The sequence below is a fragment of the Empidonax traillii genome, unplaced genomic scaffold (genome assembly GCF_003031625.1).
Source record: "Empidonax traillii isolate 1590-97213 ecotype Southwest subspecies unplaced genomic scaffold, ASM303162v1 scaffold255:size705445, whole genome shotgun sequence".
In the NCBI taxonomy this organism is placed as follows: Eukaryota; Metazoa; Chordata; class Aves; order Passeriformes; family Tyrannidae; genus Empidonax; species Empidonax traillii.
In genome coordinates, this window is record NW_020955448.1 from 295,158 (window position 1) to 314,602 (window position 19,445).

At 48.6% G+C, this 19,445-nt stretch overlaps 1 protein-coding gene across 3 annotated transcripts in view; it reads right to left on the reverse strand.

The window, feature by feature from the left end:
• SHROOM3 (shroom family member 3) overlaps nt 1-19,445 on the reverse strand; it is a 102,181-nt gene that overhangs the window by 33,819 nt on the left and 48,917 nt on the right. The window contains exon 1 of one of the 3 annotated variants that reach the window (XM_027889157.1): nt 4,252-4,275. The exons of the other annotated variants lie outside the window; for them this stretch is intronic. The gene's annotated coding sequence lies outside the window, so the exon portion shown is untranslated. Of the gene's footprint in view, nt 1-4,251; nt 4,276-19,445 lie in introns of those variants that run through there. 3 annotated transcript variants of the gene reach the window in all.

Genomic DNA, 19,445 nt, shown 5'->3' on the forward strand with positions numbered 1-19,445 from the left:
ATGAGGTCTGGGGCTTCCCCAGTGATGCTGCCCTCGAGTACCAATGAGGTGAAGCACTTCCAGGAACAGTTAAGAGAAATTCTACTAGAGATTAGCATATGGCTTTGACTGCCAGGCAAAAAGTCTCAGATCCTCCTGGGTTTCCAGGAACACGAAGGTGCTACTCTGTGGATAAAAAACCTTTCACAGCTCCTGGGAATCTCAGAAAACCTCATTTAGCCTAAATACCTATCAGTGCTTAGAGGGATTTTCCTCACTTCGGACACATCTCAAAAATCCACCCAAAACACTGAAACAGTATGAACTGCTTTTCCTTGGAGCAAGCACGTGAAGAAAGCAGGAAGGAGATGAGCACCCACTGCAGTGCCGAGTGGCAGTCTGACCTGAGGTCTTCCACAGCAGTTACAGAATAACAAGAGACACCAGAAATTCCTCTTGCCCAGAGGGAGCAGCAGCACCCTCTCAAAAGCAGCTGAACCTTTGATATGGACATGCAGTGATTTGGAAATCTCTGCATGTCAGTAGGAAAAAGGGGAGTAATACAGATCCCCAATCTCAGCCTCTCCCTGCACACAGGACAAGCTGTTACCATCATCATTACAAACACCCCTCCCAAAACGAAGCCTTGGTGGAGCCAGTCCCAAACACAAATTGAGTCACAAGTGCCAAACTCTTTCACAGAGAGAACAACAAACCCAAATCCTATTAAGCAGCCATCAGTGTCAATATTTATTCCACACAAATCAGGGACAAGTGGCCTAATAAATGCTGTCAGACTGAGTGTGGTGAGATGGAAGAGGAAGGGGATAGATAGACTTGGGGAAAGGACATGACATTAATCAGCATCACCCCTGCAAACCCCTTGACAGAAACAAGGTAGTAAACTCATTAGCCACTTAGAAGCTAAGCTCCCTTTTTGCCTGGACAGTGATAGCCCCCAGTTTCCAGCCTGGAGGTTTGGCATCCTTCACAGCAAAGCCACTGGGCCCCATAAAATCTTTTCCTCTCAATCCACCTCTCAACACACACCTCTCTCTGGTGCAGAGAGGCTTTGCTGGCTCAACCACTCTCTTCCCCACACAGAACAGATCCATCCTGAAGTCTGGGCTGCAGGGAATTAAGCACTCAAACTAGCACGGGGAAAGGGGCTCCCAGGCAAACGATGTCTGCACAGGAACACAAACAAATCCAACGATGATTTCACAACGCAAACTCCCTGGCTGCAAGAGCCACTTCAAATATTCCAGCTTCTCCTTCTCCCTGCAGATCATTCCTGCCCCTGGGGGGTGGTATATGCCCTTTCCTTCTCTCTGCCTAGGTGGGAAAACACAGTATTAAGACAAATGTACTCCAGGCTTGATCCTTCCATCAGAGTTTTTAGAGCCATGCCTTACTACAGCACGTATTTGCTCCCATGTATCCCGGGAAATTTAGGCTGCCATAGCACAAAGAGGATGCAGCCAACTCGCACGGGGCCCGTCCCCACTGTGACTGTCCTGGTCACCAGCTATCATCACGTACTTTGCTTAATTTAGGCTGAAATGGAGTCTGTCTCCAGCCCGGGGCCGTTTGTAACTGCAAAGGAATCTGTGCCCTCCGTGGCACACGAGACAGGATCAGGTCCCTGCTGGAGAGCACTTGGCCTGGCTATTTTTATTGTCTCCCTGAATACTTTTCTTCAACACCATTTTAAGTTGCTGAAAGAATAGTAAAGATGAGGGATATTTTTTTTTTAAATAACAGACGCACTGATAATCCATAGGAACCGTGTCCTTTTAACTTTTGGATGTTTCTCAAATCTCTGCCCTTGTTGCCAGGATGCTGAAGGCATTTTGAAGGCACAGCACGATGAAATCTAATCAGGGTGAAGTGGGCTGGTTTCATTTCTATCAGATTCCTCTTTCAAAGGCACAAATTTACCCTTCTGATCCCAACCACTAGAACTGAGCCAATACAGCAGTTACTGCTACATCAAAAGCCCACCCAGTCCCTCTCCATCACGAACAACCGATGACTGGAATTCCTCATGGTTCTTTAAACCCAATGGACACTGCCACTAATTCAGGCCCCGGTGCAACTAGAATGTAAAGGATTAGAGAAGTGGCTCTCATCTGCACACAGGCAAGCATGCAGCACATCACAGTTAGCCAAGCTTTTCATTCCATTTAAACTTGAGAACAGCCCCCTAAATCATCAGCCTTCACTCCTTCTCCTGCACCCACAATGGTGCTCCAGAAGCAGAGGCACTGCTTCACCTGGGTGTCCAAGGGCCAGACACCGAGCCGTGGTTACCAAACACCTCATGCCAGCTGTAAGAACCATCTGTCTGAACAAATGTTAGCCAAGTGGGAATCTCACAGGGCATTATAAAATACCCTGTTTGATGTCATATCCTGCTTATTTATTTACTTACACCGCTGCTGAGGAGAGGAAGCCCAGGGATGGACCAGGCCCCACAGTGCCAGCTGCTCTGCAAACACCGAGGGAAGGTCAATTGCCATCCAGAGGGCTGACCATTAAAGTAGGGTCCACCCTAACTAAACAAATGCAGGAGGGACGTTTTCCCATCACTGCTGTTCCCTCAGCACCCTTCTTGAGTCCATCTGCTCACTGACACATCCTGCTTCTCTCACTGCTGCCAAGAGCAAGGCCACTCGGCAGAGTGAGAAGGGCTCTACATCACCCTGCTCTTCTTCTCATAAAAACCCCCGGGGTCTGTTCAGGTCTACTTAACACAGGGACATTTGTGGAGGCTCCTGGCTGCTGCAGAACCACAGCTTGCCCACCTGCCAGAGGCAGGACTCCCGCGTGCCATGGCAGCAGCCCTCTCCAAGGAGCAATGATGAGGAGGCTGAAGCTGACCCTGTATGCAGTTGTTGCCTTCTGAGCAATGTTTTATATTAAACTTCTGGCCTGCTGACCTCTGGAAGAAAAGCTTCTGGGATTATTAAATGACAGCCTGAACTTTCCCATAAAAAATTACAATAATCCTTATTTCAGTCGAACTGAACTTCCCTCTTCGATTTAAGAACCGCAGGTGCCAAGCACCATTCAATACAAGCCAACCAAGCTCTCAATCCTCTAAATCCCCATATTATGGACCTGCAGAGCACCCCTCCCTCTCCCAGTTGTAGGCTGGCCTGGACTTCACCTCTCTTAGTCAAAGGACTTTTAGGGCACTGATTTTTCCCTAATGTTATTCCTGCTGGAGTCAAGGAAAATCTTAACAAGCATCTTGCAGGACCTGAGTCAGACCTCCATGGCTGAGGAAACACACTGGGATCTGAGCTTCACCCCACTGCTGCCTGGGCTGAAGAAGGCAAAACAGGGCTGAGGTTTGGGATGAAAAATGCACGTGCTTCAACGGGTGCTGCTGGTGTCACATAATGTCACCCTAATTTAAGGCTGGGGATAGGCAGAAGAACATGCGGAGGTCAGTCTTTAAAAGGCATTATAGTGGGGAATGAGGAAAATAGACATCTGCACCTCCTGGGCAGAAGAAGAAGAGAAAGATGGAGTGAAGGCAAATGAGCTCTGTGAGTCACATTCCTCCCAAATTTAAAAAGGCAGATGCTGGCTGACAACGTTCTATTTGAACACAGTTCTTTTCTTAGCCATTTTAAGGAGTCTGGCGGTCATTCCAACCAGGTGACAAAATTTCTCAGCTTCTGTCTCAGTATCCAGTTGCAAAGTGCTTGCCAGCAGAACTCCCCCCAGGAACACTACACTTACTAAAGCATGCATCACAGTGAGAGCACCCATGACACTTCCCACTGTTCTGATGCTTCTAGAGAAAGTACTGCGAAGGGACCCTCAAACCCGGCAGCTCTCGCCCAGCTGCAGCCCGGGCAGCAGGACGATGCGGTCCAAGAGGTGTCCGTGCAATCACAGCACAACGACGGGATTTAAATCCCACCTGGAGAGTCCCTCCCGCGTAAAGAGTTTCACACGCGGCGTCTGACCCTACACCCCTTCCCTCCCCGACTGCTTCTTCCCGGCATCCAGAAGCTCCGAAAACACCAAGCAAGAAAACAGCAGCTGGAAGGGGAGGGGGCGGGCGCCCTTGCCCGGGAAGCTCCGCCGATGCCGGCGGGGCTGCGGGGCCGCCGCCTTTTGTTAGCTCGGCCTCGGGAGATGGAGGGCGGCCGCCCCGCACGGCGGGCAGCCCCCGCACGGCGGGTCCCGCGCACCCCGCTCCCCGCGCACCCCCCGCAGCCCGGTGCCCCCGAGACCCCGCAGGGCCGCACTCACCGTGCCCCGCGGCGCCGGCGGCTCCGCGCTCGCAGCCGCGCCGGGCGAGGGCGCCGGAGCCCCGGCAGGTGCCGCGGCGGGCAGCCCGCCCCCAGCACCGCCCCGGCCCGCGGCAGGCCCCGCGACAGAGCACGCCGCGGGAGGGTCCCCGCAGGCTGCCCCGTCCTGCCACAGCCACAGCCCGGCCGCCGGCCCCGCAGCCGGGACCGAGCTCGCCATCCCCTGTGCCGGCGCAGACCTCACAGAACTGCGCTCCCGCAGAAGCGCTGCCGGTCTCTCCCCGAAAGAAGTCCAGCCGTACCATCCCATAAACCAGAGGCTGCGCTGCCCCCATCATCCACGGCTCGGTGGTCCAGCTGGGATACCTGAGAGCGAGTGTCACCGGCCACAGCACTGCAGGGGTGGCTTTAACAGCATCTGCCGTCACCTGCTACGTTTGTTTCATACACGGCGTTTAATCAGCGAATGAGCTACATTACATTAGTTTAAAAGCTATATGAAACGGAACTGTTGTATCTCACGAAAGATCTCATGACAGGCAGGGACAAGATAAATAAACCCTTCCCATTTCTCAAATTGCTGTGAATAACTAAATAAAACCTTGCAAGCCGCAGAATGATTTGTGTTACACACCAGGGGATGGAGTTCAGGTTTAAGGCAGCAGTTTGTACTCCCAATGCCCTGCTCTTGGCTGGCATGAAATGCGCACAGTGCCATCACTTAGCTGAGCTAGGTTTGTGTCTAGGAATTAAAGTGGCCAGACTTGGAGTGGAAGTCTTCCTGGCTGAAGACTGCAAGATTTCACTGTCCTCTTCCCAGAGATGCCAGATTTTGCAGGTGAAATGAAACTGGTTTCTGCTTTCTCCCCCTGCCACTCGCCATCCACCTTCCTGCCCTTTTGATGCCAGACACCTTTCTGCCTTGCATACTCCTTTAGGATTCCTGGGTTTTTATCTGCTAGCTGTTTCCTCTCTAGAGGTGGCTCATGTTCTCCCTTGTTTTTTGGATTTGCACATGGATGCAAATACAGCACCTGCTCCTTTAACATCCTTGAACTGAAACTTCTCTGCAGGCTGCTGAGAGCAACAGAGAGCTTTGCAGAGAGAAGATGGGAAGTCCGTGGGGGAATGTGATGCTTATTCCCAGAAGGAAAGAAGGTACCTTTGATCCCAAAGAGGTGACTGAAGGAATCGCTGGAAAAGCTGTTCTTCACAATAAGAGTGTCTGGCCCATCTTTTATCCAGGAATGTCTAAAGGCCACCCAAAAGTATCCCTATCTTGGATACAAAGAGATTAATATTTTATAGAGGGGGGAAAAGCGATGTGCCCTTAACTTGAGCAGGAAAGGATCCCACTCCCAACACGCTCTTCACAAGAGGCACTGGCTGCCCCGAGGCTGTTAATTCACTTACCGTTGAGCTATCACAGCAGGTTACACAGATAATTTTATTTCTGTTTATAAGTAACTTATTCTGGCCTAGCTGTGGTTCCTGTCAGTCTCATTTGAACTAAAATATATGACGGGTGCATCTGTATCAGGTGAAATTATGCTCAGCCACTGCTACTTTTCATGCTGATGTCTCTCTCCCTATCTGTAAACTCATAACCACCAGCCTGCAGAAATGATAGCAATAAACCAGCATGGGAGGTGCAGAAGAAACACTTGAGATGAGGTTATAAAGGCAGAGAGCATTAGCTCCAAGTCCTTACTATGAAACCCACATGAAGCAGCACCTCTCTCAGCAGATTAAGTACCATTCCCCGTATTTTTTTCACTGGTGCTTCCCAGGGAAAATACTTTGTCAGTATAAAATCTGGGGTGCTCTCACACACCTGGTCTGGGAGGACTTCGAACCCTCACAGCCAACTTTCCATCGGGGACAGCACTGTCCTCCTCCCGAGCATGTGCCTAAGGGGATGCGTCATCAGGATGGGTTAATGATTCCAACAGCTCCAAATCACTGTCTTATGACACAAAAGGGCAGGTTTGGGAAGCAGGATTACACAGCCTGGTAATAACGGGGAGGAGGGATGACTCAGGTGGCGCCTGCCCGCCCGTCCCCTTGCAGATGGCAGTCATTAAAGGCATGGCTTTGGCTACCACCTCTTCTGATGGCAGGATCTCTCCTCTCTCTTACTGGAAAGCTACGTGGAACTCTGTTATCTTCCCACACCGGCGTGTGCAGGGCATGTCACCTATTCAGGAGCCAGAGGTACCAACGCTAATTTGCTTCATGAAATGACTCCAGATGGTTCTACTGAGATTTTAAACATTTTAAGTGTACTTTGCTATTTGGCCAGTAACTCTGTGAGATACCGGGTAGCAAACAGGTTCATAGACGTTACCAGGCAATGAAACAAAGTCCCTTTTTGGGATGTGATCATAAAAGCCTGTGACTGTTTGTCCTTCTGCGATAAAAACAACAACAAAAGCATTACTACCCGCAGCATAAACCTGAGGCTCCCCATAACCTTGGAGTATTTACTGAAGCATCAAGTACTTATGGTAGCACAGGCACTCGCCTTGAGGCAGATGACAGGCAGCTAATCCAAGTGGGAGTTCACTGGGAGGGATCACAACAAGCACAGAGTGCTGACAAAACGAAACTTTCCATGCCACTTCCAGCCAGGCTGCCCTGGAGCAGTGACCACAGCTTACCCCAGACTGAGCAGGCATGGGCAAAACATCCATGCCAGGGAACTGAGGTGCTGCATGGACCTGTCTTCACGGCCTTCAGGGCTTCCTCTGCAAAGAAAAGCCTTTCCACATGAACAAATGAAAGAATGTCTGTAACAAAGCAGGGTTTCTCCACCAGGTGACTCTTGTGGCCACTATCAAATGTTATATCCTGCAAGGGTTAAGAATCAGGAAGGAGACTCACAGGGCTGTTTTTAACAGCCTAAAAAACCCTTTATACACACCACTGTGATGGGCACTGGCTGCATTTGTTTTTGGGAATAGATGAAAATGCCCTAGGACTATGTACCATCCACATCCCCCTCCCCTTTCCCACGTACTCCAGCAGAGATGACAGGAATAACTCTGCTGGGGGAAACCAAAGGACTCAGCCATTCATCCAGGAGTCTTTTCTCCTTTGCTTTTTTCTAGTCACCACAAAAAAACCCACCTTCAAATCCCCAAATGAACATCAAAAATATGAGAGACTCATCAGAGGACCAACAGCAAATTGAAGACACGTGTAGGCTAAAAGGCAGAATGAGAAAGCTCAGGTGTCACAGAGCAGGGGAGTGCTGAGTGCATTTTTGGGAGGCTGAATTCACCTGGTACACCTGGACCCTCAACAGTGCCACTGGGTACAGAGCCGGGATATGGCTCTGGTTCACAGAGATGGGAAAAGCCCTTATTTGAAGAACGAGAGGATGAAGTTAAATGCTCCTAAAGGAGCCTGTCCTGTGGCTCTAACTCCTGCCCCCGGCTTGCTGGCCACTGCAGATGCCAGGCTGCAGGACACTTGCTCAGGCAGCTGGTGTGAAACGCGAGACCCGCGCCACGTCTGCTGGTGCAGGGAGGGAAGGCGTGGGACGGACAGAGGAAATTGGTTTGTGAAATTAGGCATGGGCTGCGCTGAAGGAGGATGATTTCCTTTGGGGAGCGTCTGCAGGGCTGACCTACCCACAGCCCATGAAGAGCGAGAGCAGGCAGGGGCTGGAGCCAGGGCCATCGATCACAACTCCCGGGGAGGCTTCGCTTTTCCAAACCGTGCCCAGGAGCCTTTTGGTTTTGCAGACCTGACCCACGAGTTGTTCAGAGCCAGGACTGTTTGAACCCAAGCCTGTAAAGCTGGGGGAAGTTTAGAGTGACTCCCCATTGGCTCATCTCCAATTTAAATGAGCTCCTAGAAGGTGAGGAGCTGTTCAGATCAATATCAGAAACAGCTCTCTAATGGGTCAAGGCCATTTTTTCCAGTGAACAAAAGGGATTTTTCTTGGCTCTGTCTTTCTTACACTGCATATCTCAGACTGATCTTAAGACAGCAGTGAAAAAAAATAAGGATTGAAGAAGTACAAATCTTGCAGCAATGAACAAAATCCACTATTAAATTTTCTAATGGAGACTTCTCCCAAATAAAACCAATGAAAAATCAGTTTAAGATTGAACTGAGTCTGAACACAAGAGGTTTGTAAGGAATTTCACTGTTGTGCAGAGGGGAATTTAGAAAGAAATTACATATTTACATGTGCAAACTCAGGAAAGGTAATTCCTAATGTTTATCCAACTACCCTGTCCTCTGAACTGATACCTCCTAGAGCATGTCCCTAAGTTTTTCCTTGGTTCTTGGTACCGCAGTCAGTGGGAGCACCACTCTGTGAGTGGAGATATCCCTAAGATAGAAGTAAATGAGGATGATGATAGCACAAAGAGAATATAGTGGAAGGCTTCCTAAACATTTCAAAGGAAAAGGGCAGAAAAGAGATGTGCATGTACTTTTCCTCCAGCATCCCAGAGGGGTGAAAGGAAAGCAGATGGAATGGCAGTTTTCTCTTGCTGTGAAAAAACCCCTCTCCTTCTGAGTTACTGACAAGAAGATTTAGGGAAAAGAAGAGGAAAAAAGGACATTTGTACAGCAAAGAGAAAAAGGAGAAGGCTTTGAAGACATAATTAACAGACTCTCCCAAGTCACTTCAGTTCAGCTGCATCACAAAAGTCTGACAGAGATCCATGGGACCACAACAACCTGCCCAATAGAATAAGACACTGTAAACAAAACCAGTCACTCCAAAAACCACCCCCCTCCAAATCCAGGGGGCTGGGAAGGGGAGGAGGCCGCAGCTGAGGGCCTGTTTTCGTGCTCACTAATAAATTTAGTTTACAGAACCTTTTGTGAGTCCTTTTTAAGATTGTTTGTTGATTAAAGCGGCAAACAACAAACTTAGCCTTAATTTATGCTTCTTTTAACATTTTGAGCTTGGGGGGGGTGCCTTTTTTAGGAGTTAATGAGGCAGAATAGGTTCTTTATGGGGAAGATATTTTCTCACCAAATTAAAACCTGTATTGAAAATAAAATAATGAGATGAAGGTGGCTTTTCTTTCAGAAGTAAATAAATCTTGGAGTAGGAAACTTCTCACGCACTTGGAACTGTCCTTATCGGGGAGATCTGAGAACAGCAGGTTCACAAGATGTTCTCACTCTCTTCTAATTTTTTATTTATTTTGCCTTCCTCCTTTCAGAGAAACAGTAATAAAGCATTATTTGCTCAAAATGGGCAAACAGCTCCAGCGTGTGAGAGCAAGGAAGCACTGGGAGCTGTTCCCCTTTGGCACAGCAGAGCCAAGAAGGCCCACAGCAGGGACTCGGCCCCACCACGACCCAGGCAGGGCAGAGGAACGTGCCACACGGTGCCACCTCAGACACCTCTGCAAGTCCTAAAGCAGCTCCCAGCACAACCCCAGGACTGAATTTCTAAACCAAAGCTTCCTTGCTGCCTCAAATCTACCGCATTTTGACAATCTGGTGTAGCAGCACAAGGAAGATAAAGAACCTGAGTGGGCAGTACTGACAGCCACTGTGTGCCACCAGTAATCAGCACCGGATGCCATTAATTGGGGACAAACAGGCAGAACAAGGTCCCCAAGTGATAGGAGAGCATCAACCCTGGTTCCTCTCGGAAATGGGGAAGAAAGCCTCCCTTTCATGGCAGCTCCAAGCACCCTCGAGGTGATAACCCTGTTTGTCTTCGCCGGAAGGACTGTCTGAACACCGGCCTCGCAGGGGCAAAACTGGTCGGTGCAGTCTGTGCCGTGTGCAGTGCTGGACCTGCAAGCGCCCTTTGGGGGGTTCTGGTTTTCAGTGAAATGATAGGATTTTCTCTGGAAGAAGCCCACCTTTTTGGCTTATTCCTTACCAAGCTTTGTGGTGTTTTGCTAAATTATGCCATGTTATGGGTAAGAACAGGGCTAAACCTGCTCTGGAGCACAAATATTTCCCTTCTGTCTTCGGAAATCTGTAGACAAGACACCAGTGAGCAGTCTGCAGTTTCCCCCAGGATGATGGGAGCTTTGCAGCAATGCTGTCCTTATCCCCCTGCTGCTGGCAGGCTGAGCTGGGACAGACAAGTCCCGAGCACCTGCAGCCTGGGGAAAGCCGTGGCAGTGCCAGTGCCTTAATGGAGCAACAGCTCACCTCAGATTTCAAAGCAGTTGTAAGAATCAGCACTGTCACAGAAGGGTATGAATGGGGCTGTTTTCATATCTCTCGTGCAAATGTCTGTTAGCACAACAATGTTATCCGCTGTTATCCGCAAACAGCAGGATTTTATCCGCCCGGTCCTGCTCTCTGATCATGGAAAATGTATACATGGTGTAGTCAAAGGAACTCGAGCCAACAGCCAGCCACTCCCCAGGAAAACAAACCACAGGAATGAGAAAAGGAACTCAACGGGCACGGGCACGGGCACCAAAAAAAGTCAACACTCAGGGAAATTCCAGCCTTTGGAAACGCTGGGGAAGATCAGCCTTTGTAAACCTAAATGCTGCGTGGGGCCAACCTGCAAAGAAGCTGTGTGAGAGAAAGAGAGAGAGAGAGAGAAATCAGCCAGAGAATGACTAAGAGAGGTGAAAAAAAGAAATTATGTGCTCTTCTTTCAGTCGTTGAAAGCAGAGCAACAATGCCCTGGCATTAGCTGCAGCCATGGAAAGGCAGGGAAGCACTTCAGAAAGAGGTGAAAAACCAAGGAAAGCATCAACAAATTTCTTCTCCTTTCAGGAAAGGAGAAGAGAGGGTCCCCAAAGGGAACAGACTGGCTGGACTGAGCTGAGTAATGTGTCAGTGTCAATGAAATATCCAGCAGAAAGATTTGCAAGCTGTGAGGCCATCCAAAGGCAATCCAAGAGACATGCAGGCAAAGGAGGGAGACTCTCAGGGCTAAAATCACATAAGCTGGATGAAAGCATGCCCAGCCTGTTGGAGTCTGGAGGGATAGGAAGCAAAACTTCTTCATGAGCTTCCCCACTGCTCACTGTGCACACACCTACAAAGGGCAGACTGAAATTCTGCAGTACACTGAGAGCATCACCTGGGAATGCTTCCTGGGCTCTCCCACTGGAAGTGATCATCTGAAGAAATGGAAAATCCCTCCTAGGTGCTGTGGACGCAATGCCTGATCCCAAGCTGCTGAATGGGTTGGAAACCCTCACGCTGAGCACCTGTAGCTCCCCTCAGTCACGAATGCTCTGCACAGCACTTACAATGTCCCTTCTTACTAAGAGCCACAGCATCGATCACCATAACTGCCTTTTTCCTCTGTCTCTGGTGATGCTGCTAGGGTCTCCCTGTGGTGCCTTTGCAAGCTCCAGTTGCCCCAGTCACAAGGCAGAGGCTGCACCTCGCTGCAGACACAAGCCCCAGTAGCTGCCCTGTGCTGTGGGGCAACAAAAATGGGCCCCTGGGCTCATGAATTCAGTTCTCCTTCTCACGGGGTCTCCCTGTCACAGACATGGTGTTGGACCTTGGAATGGCATGGGAACTACACTGGTCAAAAATTTACTGCAGACACTAGTTCTGTTCAATGAAATACTGCAGGAAATGTCTACTGATTCACTCACAAGGTTAAAAATAAATTGAACTGTTTTCAGGGGTTTTGGAATGAATCCTCCAGATCTCCCTCTCACATGAATAATTTGTTTTGTTTTGGGTTCTTTTGTCACTGAATCCTCTATTTCAGACTTTGAGTCTTTCATTCAGGTTTTTTTTTACAACCTTCTGTCTGTCAGTTCCTCCACTGCAATCTCTCCCAGTTCTCTCTTCTGTGGTCCTTCTAAACCCTCTTGTTTTCAAGAAAAGATTCAGTTTTTAAAATAAACCAGACTTTTACTGTAGGGATTGAAATTTGAGATATTATCAGGATTGAATAAGCTGAAGCAAATTTGCTCTAACATCTTCCAGCTGGGTTGGTTCTGCAGCACTGAAAATTATTCAGAGAACTCAGCATTTCATAACCTCTCACACACACTGTGGTCCAGCCCTCCACCCTGAGTAAACACATGGTGTCTGTACAATACTCTGGATTAGCTTAATAAGCCAATGGATGTCACTGTTGCTCTGCACAAACCAAAATGGGGGGGCACAGAAGGATAATAAACCCAAAATAAATTTATTGGAGGGAGTTCTCTAGCCTGCTGACAGCTTCTTCAGGGGCTTCCTAAGTGCATGTGCAAGGCACACTATTGCAACTACAGAGATAAGGGCAGGCTGACAGCTGGCTGTCAAATAGGAAAATTCCTAAAAAAGGAACCTCATGGTTCCCGCCATTTAACCATGTAATTCGCAACCTGTCCCAAATCTCAGCAGCAAGAAGCATTTGCTGATGAGTTTACTGGGAAGGACCCACCCCTGTGCAGCAGGATGCTCGGGGCTGGGACAAACTAGGTCAGCAGGAGGCTATTGCAGTGATGGCCAGGGCTGCAGCTGCTGCATTTCTAAGTCAGTGGTCACTCCTGCTGGAATGGGTTGATAAAGAGTTAAGGCACCAGGGGGGTTTTTCTTGCATTCCTGTGTGCCCGGCAGCAGCCTGGCTTTTAACGGAGAGGTGCTGTCCGTTGAGCCTCCCCGCTGCAGTGGGGGGCAGTTTACACTGAATTACTGACACGGCTCAGGGGAACCAGGAGGGAGAGGCAGAGTCACCAGAGCACAGAAAATGTGGCCCAAAAATAGAGATAAAAGTTTTTGAATGACATGAGGGAAAATGAAGAAGGCCACTTGGAAAGGTATCAGGAGCGTGAGGCTTCTGCTCCTGGTCTGGTTCTGTCAGAGTGTGGGAGCTGTGGGCTCAGCTGCCCCTGATACACATGGACCCCTCTGTGATGAGAGCTCAAGGCAACTGGAATTTGTTTCCTGAAGGGAAGAATATTATTTAATAAAGGGAAACAAAAGTGCCCGAGGCCTGCCTGAATTTAATATATTTGAATCTAAAATATACCTGGGATCCCTCAAAGTCTTGGTAAGAAGAATAGTTCCATATGAAGAATAATTTCACAAGTAGCCACTGTGCAAACCAATAAAACAGGAAAAGGAGCCTCGAATGCCACTCACTGAGCTGCGAAGAAGCCCTGAACCACACTGCTCCCACCTGCTCTCCAGCAAGGGACTTGGGCTGAGACAGTTTCAAGATGCTGATGAACTGAATTAATTTGTTGTCCTAGGAGATCCCTTGGGAAGATCTTCATGCTCCGTCTCAGAATAGGCTGAGCTCATTTAAGCCTCTCCCCAGAAGCAGAATCCTGTGAGTTGTCTGATTGTAACGCAGAGGAACAAGCCTGTGGCAAAGCCTGTGTCGGGCCCTGCTGGTAGTTACTGTTTGTTCCTGCTCCGAGGATACAGGGCTGTTTCCCACAGCAGTGACTCCATCTGCACTACCCTGTCATTAGTTCTCTGAGAGGCATCTCACCAGCTCCATCTCAGAATGAGAACTGCACTTACCATACGTGTAAAGGCACACTTAAATTAACCTTTATGTTTTTTTGACTTTCAAAATCTGGTCTCAAAACCTTCCCCCATGCTTACACCCAGCAGTTCCATCCACTTTTTCCAAAAGTTTTGCAATGGCACTTTCAAAACCTCCCATTTCCCATCCAACATCTCTGGCAGAGGGAAAATCCCTCTTCTCTGGCTGCTCAGGGAGCTGCTCGACATTGAACTCCAGCGCTGGGATTCCGTGATGTAACACGCCCTGTGCTGACATCAATTACACTCCTTAACTTCCAGCACTAAAGCAAATTGTGGTTTATTTACATTGGAAGTAGAGGAATTAGCACTTAACTCTTAAATAACAAAAGAACAACACTTGAATCTCTAAGTGGTAGAGAATGATGTAACCCAGGGTTGGGTAATACACTTAAAATCTTTGACACATAAATAAAAATGTCTCAATATAAGTATGTCTACGCTGCAGCTCTTGATAAATGCCTTGGGATCGTAATAGGTACTAAGTATTTCCACAAAGCCAATTCCCAAACATTTGGACCCCAAGAAAAGTTATCACTTGAACAGTGATGTCTTCAGGAATCACACAGTAATCCAAGACTACGTGGCAAGAGAGCTCTGAAAGAGTGATCATTTAATAGCTGAAAACAAGCCCACGCCCTCAATCCACCTGCCAGATACCTGGGAGCAGTTTGTACTAAGTATGGTGGCACTGGCAGGCACAGTGCCCTGGCAGAAAAGGAAGGTGTCTTGGAATTTTATATGGACAAGATTAAATTATAAGCTACACTGGTGCTATAAAACAAGGCTGCCCCGTACCTGCTATCATTAGGCCCTAGCTCCTGTTGGGTGAAAATCCTCAGTGCCACCACCTTCTGTGTCCCTGCAAAGGCAAAGCAGGTTGTTTCCTAGAATCAGATTGGAAGGATTGCAAATTCGGTGTTGGGGCTGGAAAACAGATCTCCCTGCAGTCCCTGGTGCTTCTCATCCTGAACCTCATCGCCAGCCCCTGAACAAACAAACCAGCTGGAAAGGAGCAAATATTATGCATTTTATACAGCTGATGATCAAACACAAGCCAAGCCAAGGCAGGACTTCTCTGAGTGACACAATGCCCACCTGTGATTACGCTCCCGGGTGAGATGATGCTTTTCTGATCAACCTGTCATCATCTAAACACCAGCAACACTCATTCTCTCAACATGGAGCCCACACAGAGCATGGCACAAGGGAGGCAGCAAAGCAGGCATGCACAGCTTGGTGCAGGCTGGCACTGCTTCGCACCTAAATGCCATCTCCTGTGCTGGTTGTACCAGCACAGCTGGGCTCACCTGTACAGCTTCATGCCTAAAAGAACAAGCAAATGACACCAAACAGAACGAGAGGTGACAGCAAAATGCGGCATCCCATCCCTCCCAAAACAAGCGGCACTGAACTGCTTTCGGCTGTCACCAAAGGGAGCTTAAGTTCTCCTGAGGGATGCGGAAGCCACAGCAGAAGCCCTGGGTGCCCAGGGGAGGTGTAGAACCCCCAAGGGATGTGCTGCAGCCCGCGGAGCTGGGTACGCACCGTCGTGGCACGGTCCAGAAGGCCAGGATGTTCTTCAGAGCCTGCAGGTTGTCCTGCATGGGGAGCGCTGCCAGGAGCCCAGGATCGGAGAGGAGGGGAAGCTCCTTCACCATCGGCGCGTCAGGCTGCGATGGGCAAGGTGAGGCAGCGCGTGGGGAGGCAGACCAGGGGCAGGAAGGAAGGAGCCAGCCCTGCTCACCCTTTTAAGAGGCAGGCAGGAATAATGACAGAGCTGTGCTCTCCAGCAGCCAGCCAGCCGTAGCTTTGCAGTAATTGCCCTTGCTGCAGGCACTGAGCTGAGGAGACAAGAGGACAGCAATGCGAGGTGACTAAAGCGGGGCAGGAGCAGCAGAAGGGATGCAAGGGGGACAAGGTGACTTGTTGTTGCCCCTCGGAGAAGTAGTGCCATAGCTCTGGAGCTAAGGCAGGACCCCGGGTTTTAGTGATCCTGAGCTGTCCGAGCTCAAACAGACCAGTGCTGCCTTAAAGGCTTGCACAAAGGAGTGATGGTTTATCCCAGCCTCATATGATGCTTCTCCCAATGCCTGGAATGTTCTTATAACTGTAAAAGCTCCTACTCCAGTGTCACAGTGGAGTCACAGCTCCTTGGAAAATGATAACACAAAGAAGGCAAGCCCAAGCCAGCAGTTCTCCCTTCCTTCGTGGTTTTGATCTCCAATACTGTGTGATCTCTAATACTCGTGAAGAAAGGCTTGGAAACAACTTTTACTGCCAGTTTCACAACCACACCTACAGGTGCTCTCGGCCCAGCCCTTACAGTGGGGACTACAGGCCCTGGTTGGGTAACATCCTGGTCTTTCCTGGCTCAGACACTGCCTCTTCAGACACTGCCTTTCCTCCTCCAGCAGTGAGAACCGGTCCTGGGAACATCCTGTGCTTCCCAGTATGGACTGACACTGCAGGGCAGACTGGGGAAAAGCTGCTGTCACACGCGTCCCTCTTCTCTGCTGCTGCTTCCCTCTGCCCCAGGGGGGAAGAGAAAGAGATGAAAAAGGAGTAGTAGGATGAAATTAATAAGGGAACCCCGAAAGAAATGAGAGAAACCACAAAGAAACCCAGAGAAAGGCAGACAAGGGAATCCTCGTGAGAAAAGGTCACCTAACAGAACCACGCAACCTTTCTGTGCGAATTTGGTGCCAGCCTATCAAATTTACCATTAATTTTCTCATAGAAGGTACTATAAAGCATTGATTAAAAGGACTTAATTCCTTATTATATTCTGAAAGGTAATGCCTCAGTTAGGCCCTGCATACACATCCACAGTACTCACAATACCCATCCCCATTAAGTTAAACAGTGTTTTCCTATAAGGGCATTTTTGCCCTACTGCCCCTGTTTCAGATCCTGAAGGAAGCAGGAATTACTTGACCTGTCTTATGGATAGTGAAGCTGAAGCACTGCTAAATTTGTAGATAAAGATCTTTAAAAAGCAGGTGCCTAAATTCATGGCCTGAGTTTCCACAGCACAGAGCAGTTTGCAGCCCCCACTGACTTCAAAGAGTCCGGCTCAGCCATTCACACAGTTTTGGGAAAGGAGGAAAAGATAAGGATCCCTTTTGATGGAAAGCTTGGCCTGTGGGTCAGGACTGGGATGGGAAACAGGGCTGAGCAGAATGAAGGTGCAAGCACATCACAGGTTATTGTCCCCTCCCCATGCAAGGGGGCTGTGTCTTCTCACTGTATCGGTAACAGGAGACAGGCTACCTTCAGCTTCGTTAATGATGTGCTGAAATCCAATGTTTTCTTTAAGGAGTACACTGGCAGCAGGGCAGAGCTCTCCTTTGATCTTCAGCCTGCTCCTTCCCGGATCGCTTTGGATATTGAACTCCTCCGCACGTCCCAAAGAACACACCTCCATAAAACAGGAGGAGCAGAAGCAAGGAAAGTACCAATAATCCCACTCCAAAACCAATATACCCACTCCACATCTCTAATTACAGACAGCCAGGACAGATCCACAAGCCCCGTGCTGGAGACAGGAATGTTTTTAATTACACAAGGTCACCAGGCTGCCAGGTGGCCAATGGCTCTCTCAAATTATCCTGGTCTGGTTTCTCCCTCCTCTTTGGATACATCTGGAGTTTCACAGACAAGACTCACTCAGGAACAGCTCCTCTTGGAAGAGTTCACCAAAGGTACTGACCCAATACAGAGAACTTGGCGGGAAACTCAAATTATGCAATTTGTGACAGTTGAGAACCTCCATATTGCTAAAGAAAAATGGGCATGCTTATAACACAACTTTTCACTCCATTATCCTACTGAGAAATAGTTCACTCAGATGAAAAAACAGATTTTTCCTTCATGTTGTGACAGGGCACAAAGTTTGCTGTCTAACATTCTACCTCCTTCCATCAGCAGCACAGTAAAATCCTGATTCTTTGGAAGCAAAATGATTCCTGAGAGGAGGGCAAGGAGGCAACTTGGCATTCAGCACTTCCAAGACACAACACTGGTACTTTCGGCAGGCTGAAGTGCACGCCCAGGGGCTTTGCTGAAAGCAGGCCCCCGATTCCTTATGCAAGTATTCAAACCTAACTGATGTTGAATTAAAACCCTATCTGTTAATTTGGCATAATATTACCTGTGAGCCTTCCTGTTTGGCCACGGCAGAGATGCTGCAGAGCGACCTTCGGCCGTGCTGGCAGGAGCTGCCAATGTGCTGGGAAGGTTCAGGAAAGGCCAAGTCAGGGTGTCTGAGGGGGGGTCTGGCTGTTAAATGACCCCGCTGCAAAGTTTTCCTGTTTCTGAGAGGAAATGAAGTTTCAAGCTAAAAAGTAAATGCTTTGTTTTGAGCAGAAAATGGTGATTATTTTCATGAATAAAGACAGTGCCATCCAACCCCTGGGTTTTTTATTAAAGCTTGGAACTGAGTATTTTCAAAGTTCCAATCTGAAGGTTTTTAATTTCTGCTAGGAGTGCTGCTGGTCTTATGAGCTGGGGCTGGGAGCAGAGATACATCATGCCAGCACTGCCAGCAGGAAACCCTTCTGCACAAGAAACGTAGTAAAAACTAGATAAAATGACTGAGACGATTCAGAGTGGCCTGGATCTCTCAGAGCAAAGGCCAGACATTTGAGGTTTTATTATTCCCTGCATATACCATATCAAGGGAAGCACAATTATTCCCCATTTATTCCAGAATAAATGAGAAGAGAATCAGACTCCCCAGTAATTGAGAACTGGGAGTGAACTTGCCCTGTAAGTCTCTGTAAGCCCTGAGCCACCCATCATGCAGACAGTATTAATTTTCAGGGGATAAATAATGCAGGGCAAAGGAAAAAAAAAATAAAATCCCCCACTGCCAACCTACAGCATTCCCGAGCTATTTACTGGGTGGGTTTTTTGTCATTTTATAGGTTTTTTTAACAGTTTTAAAGACTGTCCTGTTGATTCACTAGTTTGGTCTCCAGTGAATAACTGGAGGTTTTTACAAGACTAGCAAACACTCTGCTATTATATTATTTTAACCCCAGCTGTAGCAGTGGTGATCTGTGACAGCCCGATAGCTGTTGTATATACAGAGCTGGGGATTGCTTTTTTTCCCCCTTTCTTCCTTTCCCCCCCACTTTTGGTGAGAGCTGGGGGAAAGCCACGGCAGACAACCTTGTAACGTGCTGATTTGTTCTGCTGGTGTCTCTCACCCTCCAGCTTGTCAGATGGATTTTTCAGCACACACCAAAAAACTAATCAAAACAGCCCTGCGGCGTGAAAGGTGCAGGCGGCGACTTTCTGACACTGCCATCAGTAATTGCCATCGCTGGGAATTCTCATGCCCCGCCACCCACCCTGAGTAACCTTCATAACAAAACAGGGCTCAATGCCTTCAGAAATGATTCAGGTCAGAGCAAATGTTGCTCATGTTTTATCACCCGGGAAACTCAGAAACTTTCCAAGAATGAAGTTACGGGAGCGGGGCGAGCCAGGGAGCTCTGCTGGACCGTCTCCCATAGACAAGGAGGCCTCAGTGTCGAAGCAACATGTCCAAGGGCAGGGAGAGAGGGGAAGAAAGACACCCTGAGAACCTGCAGGACACTGGGTACAAACAGGTGGCTGAATGCTAAAGAAAGAGACGCAGAGAGAACAAGCAGCAAGACACAGGCATGAATGGAATATATTTTACAGCCTGGCATGAGGAATTTAAGGAATTAAGACGGTTCTTTT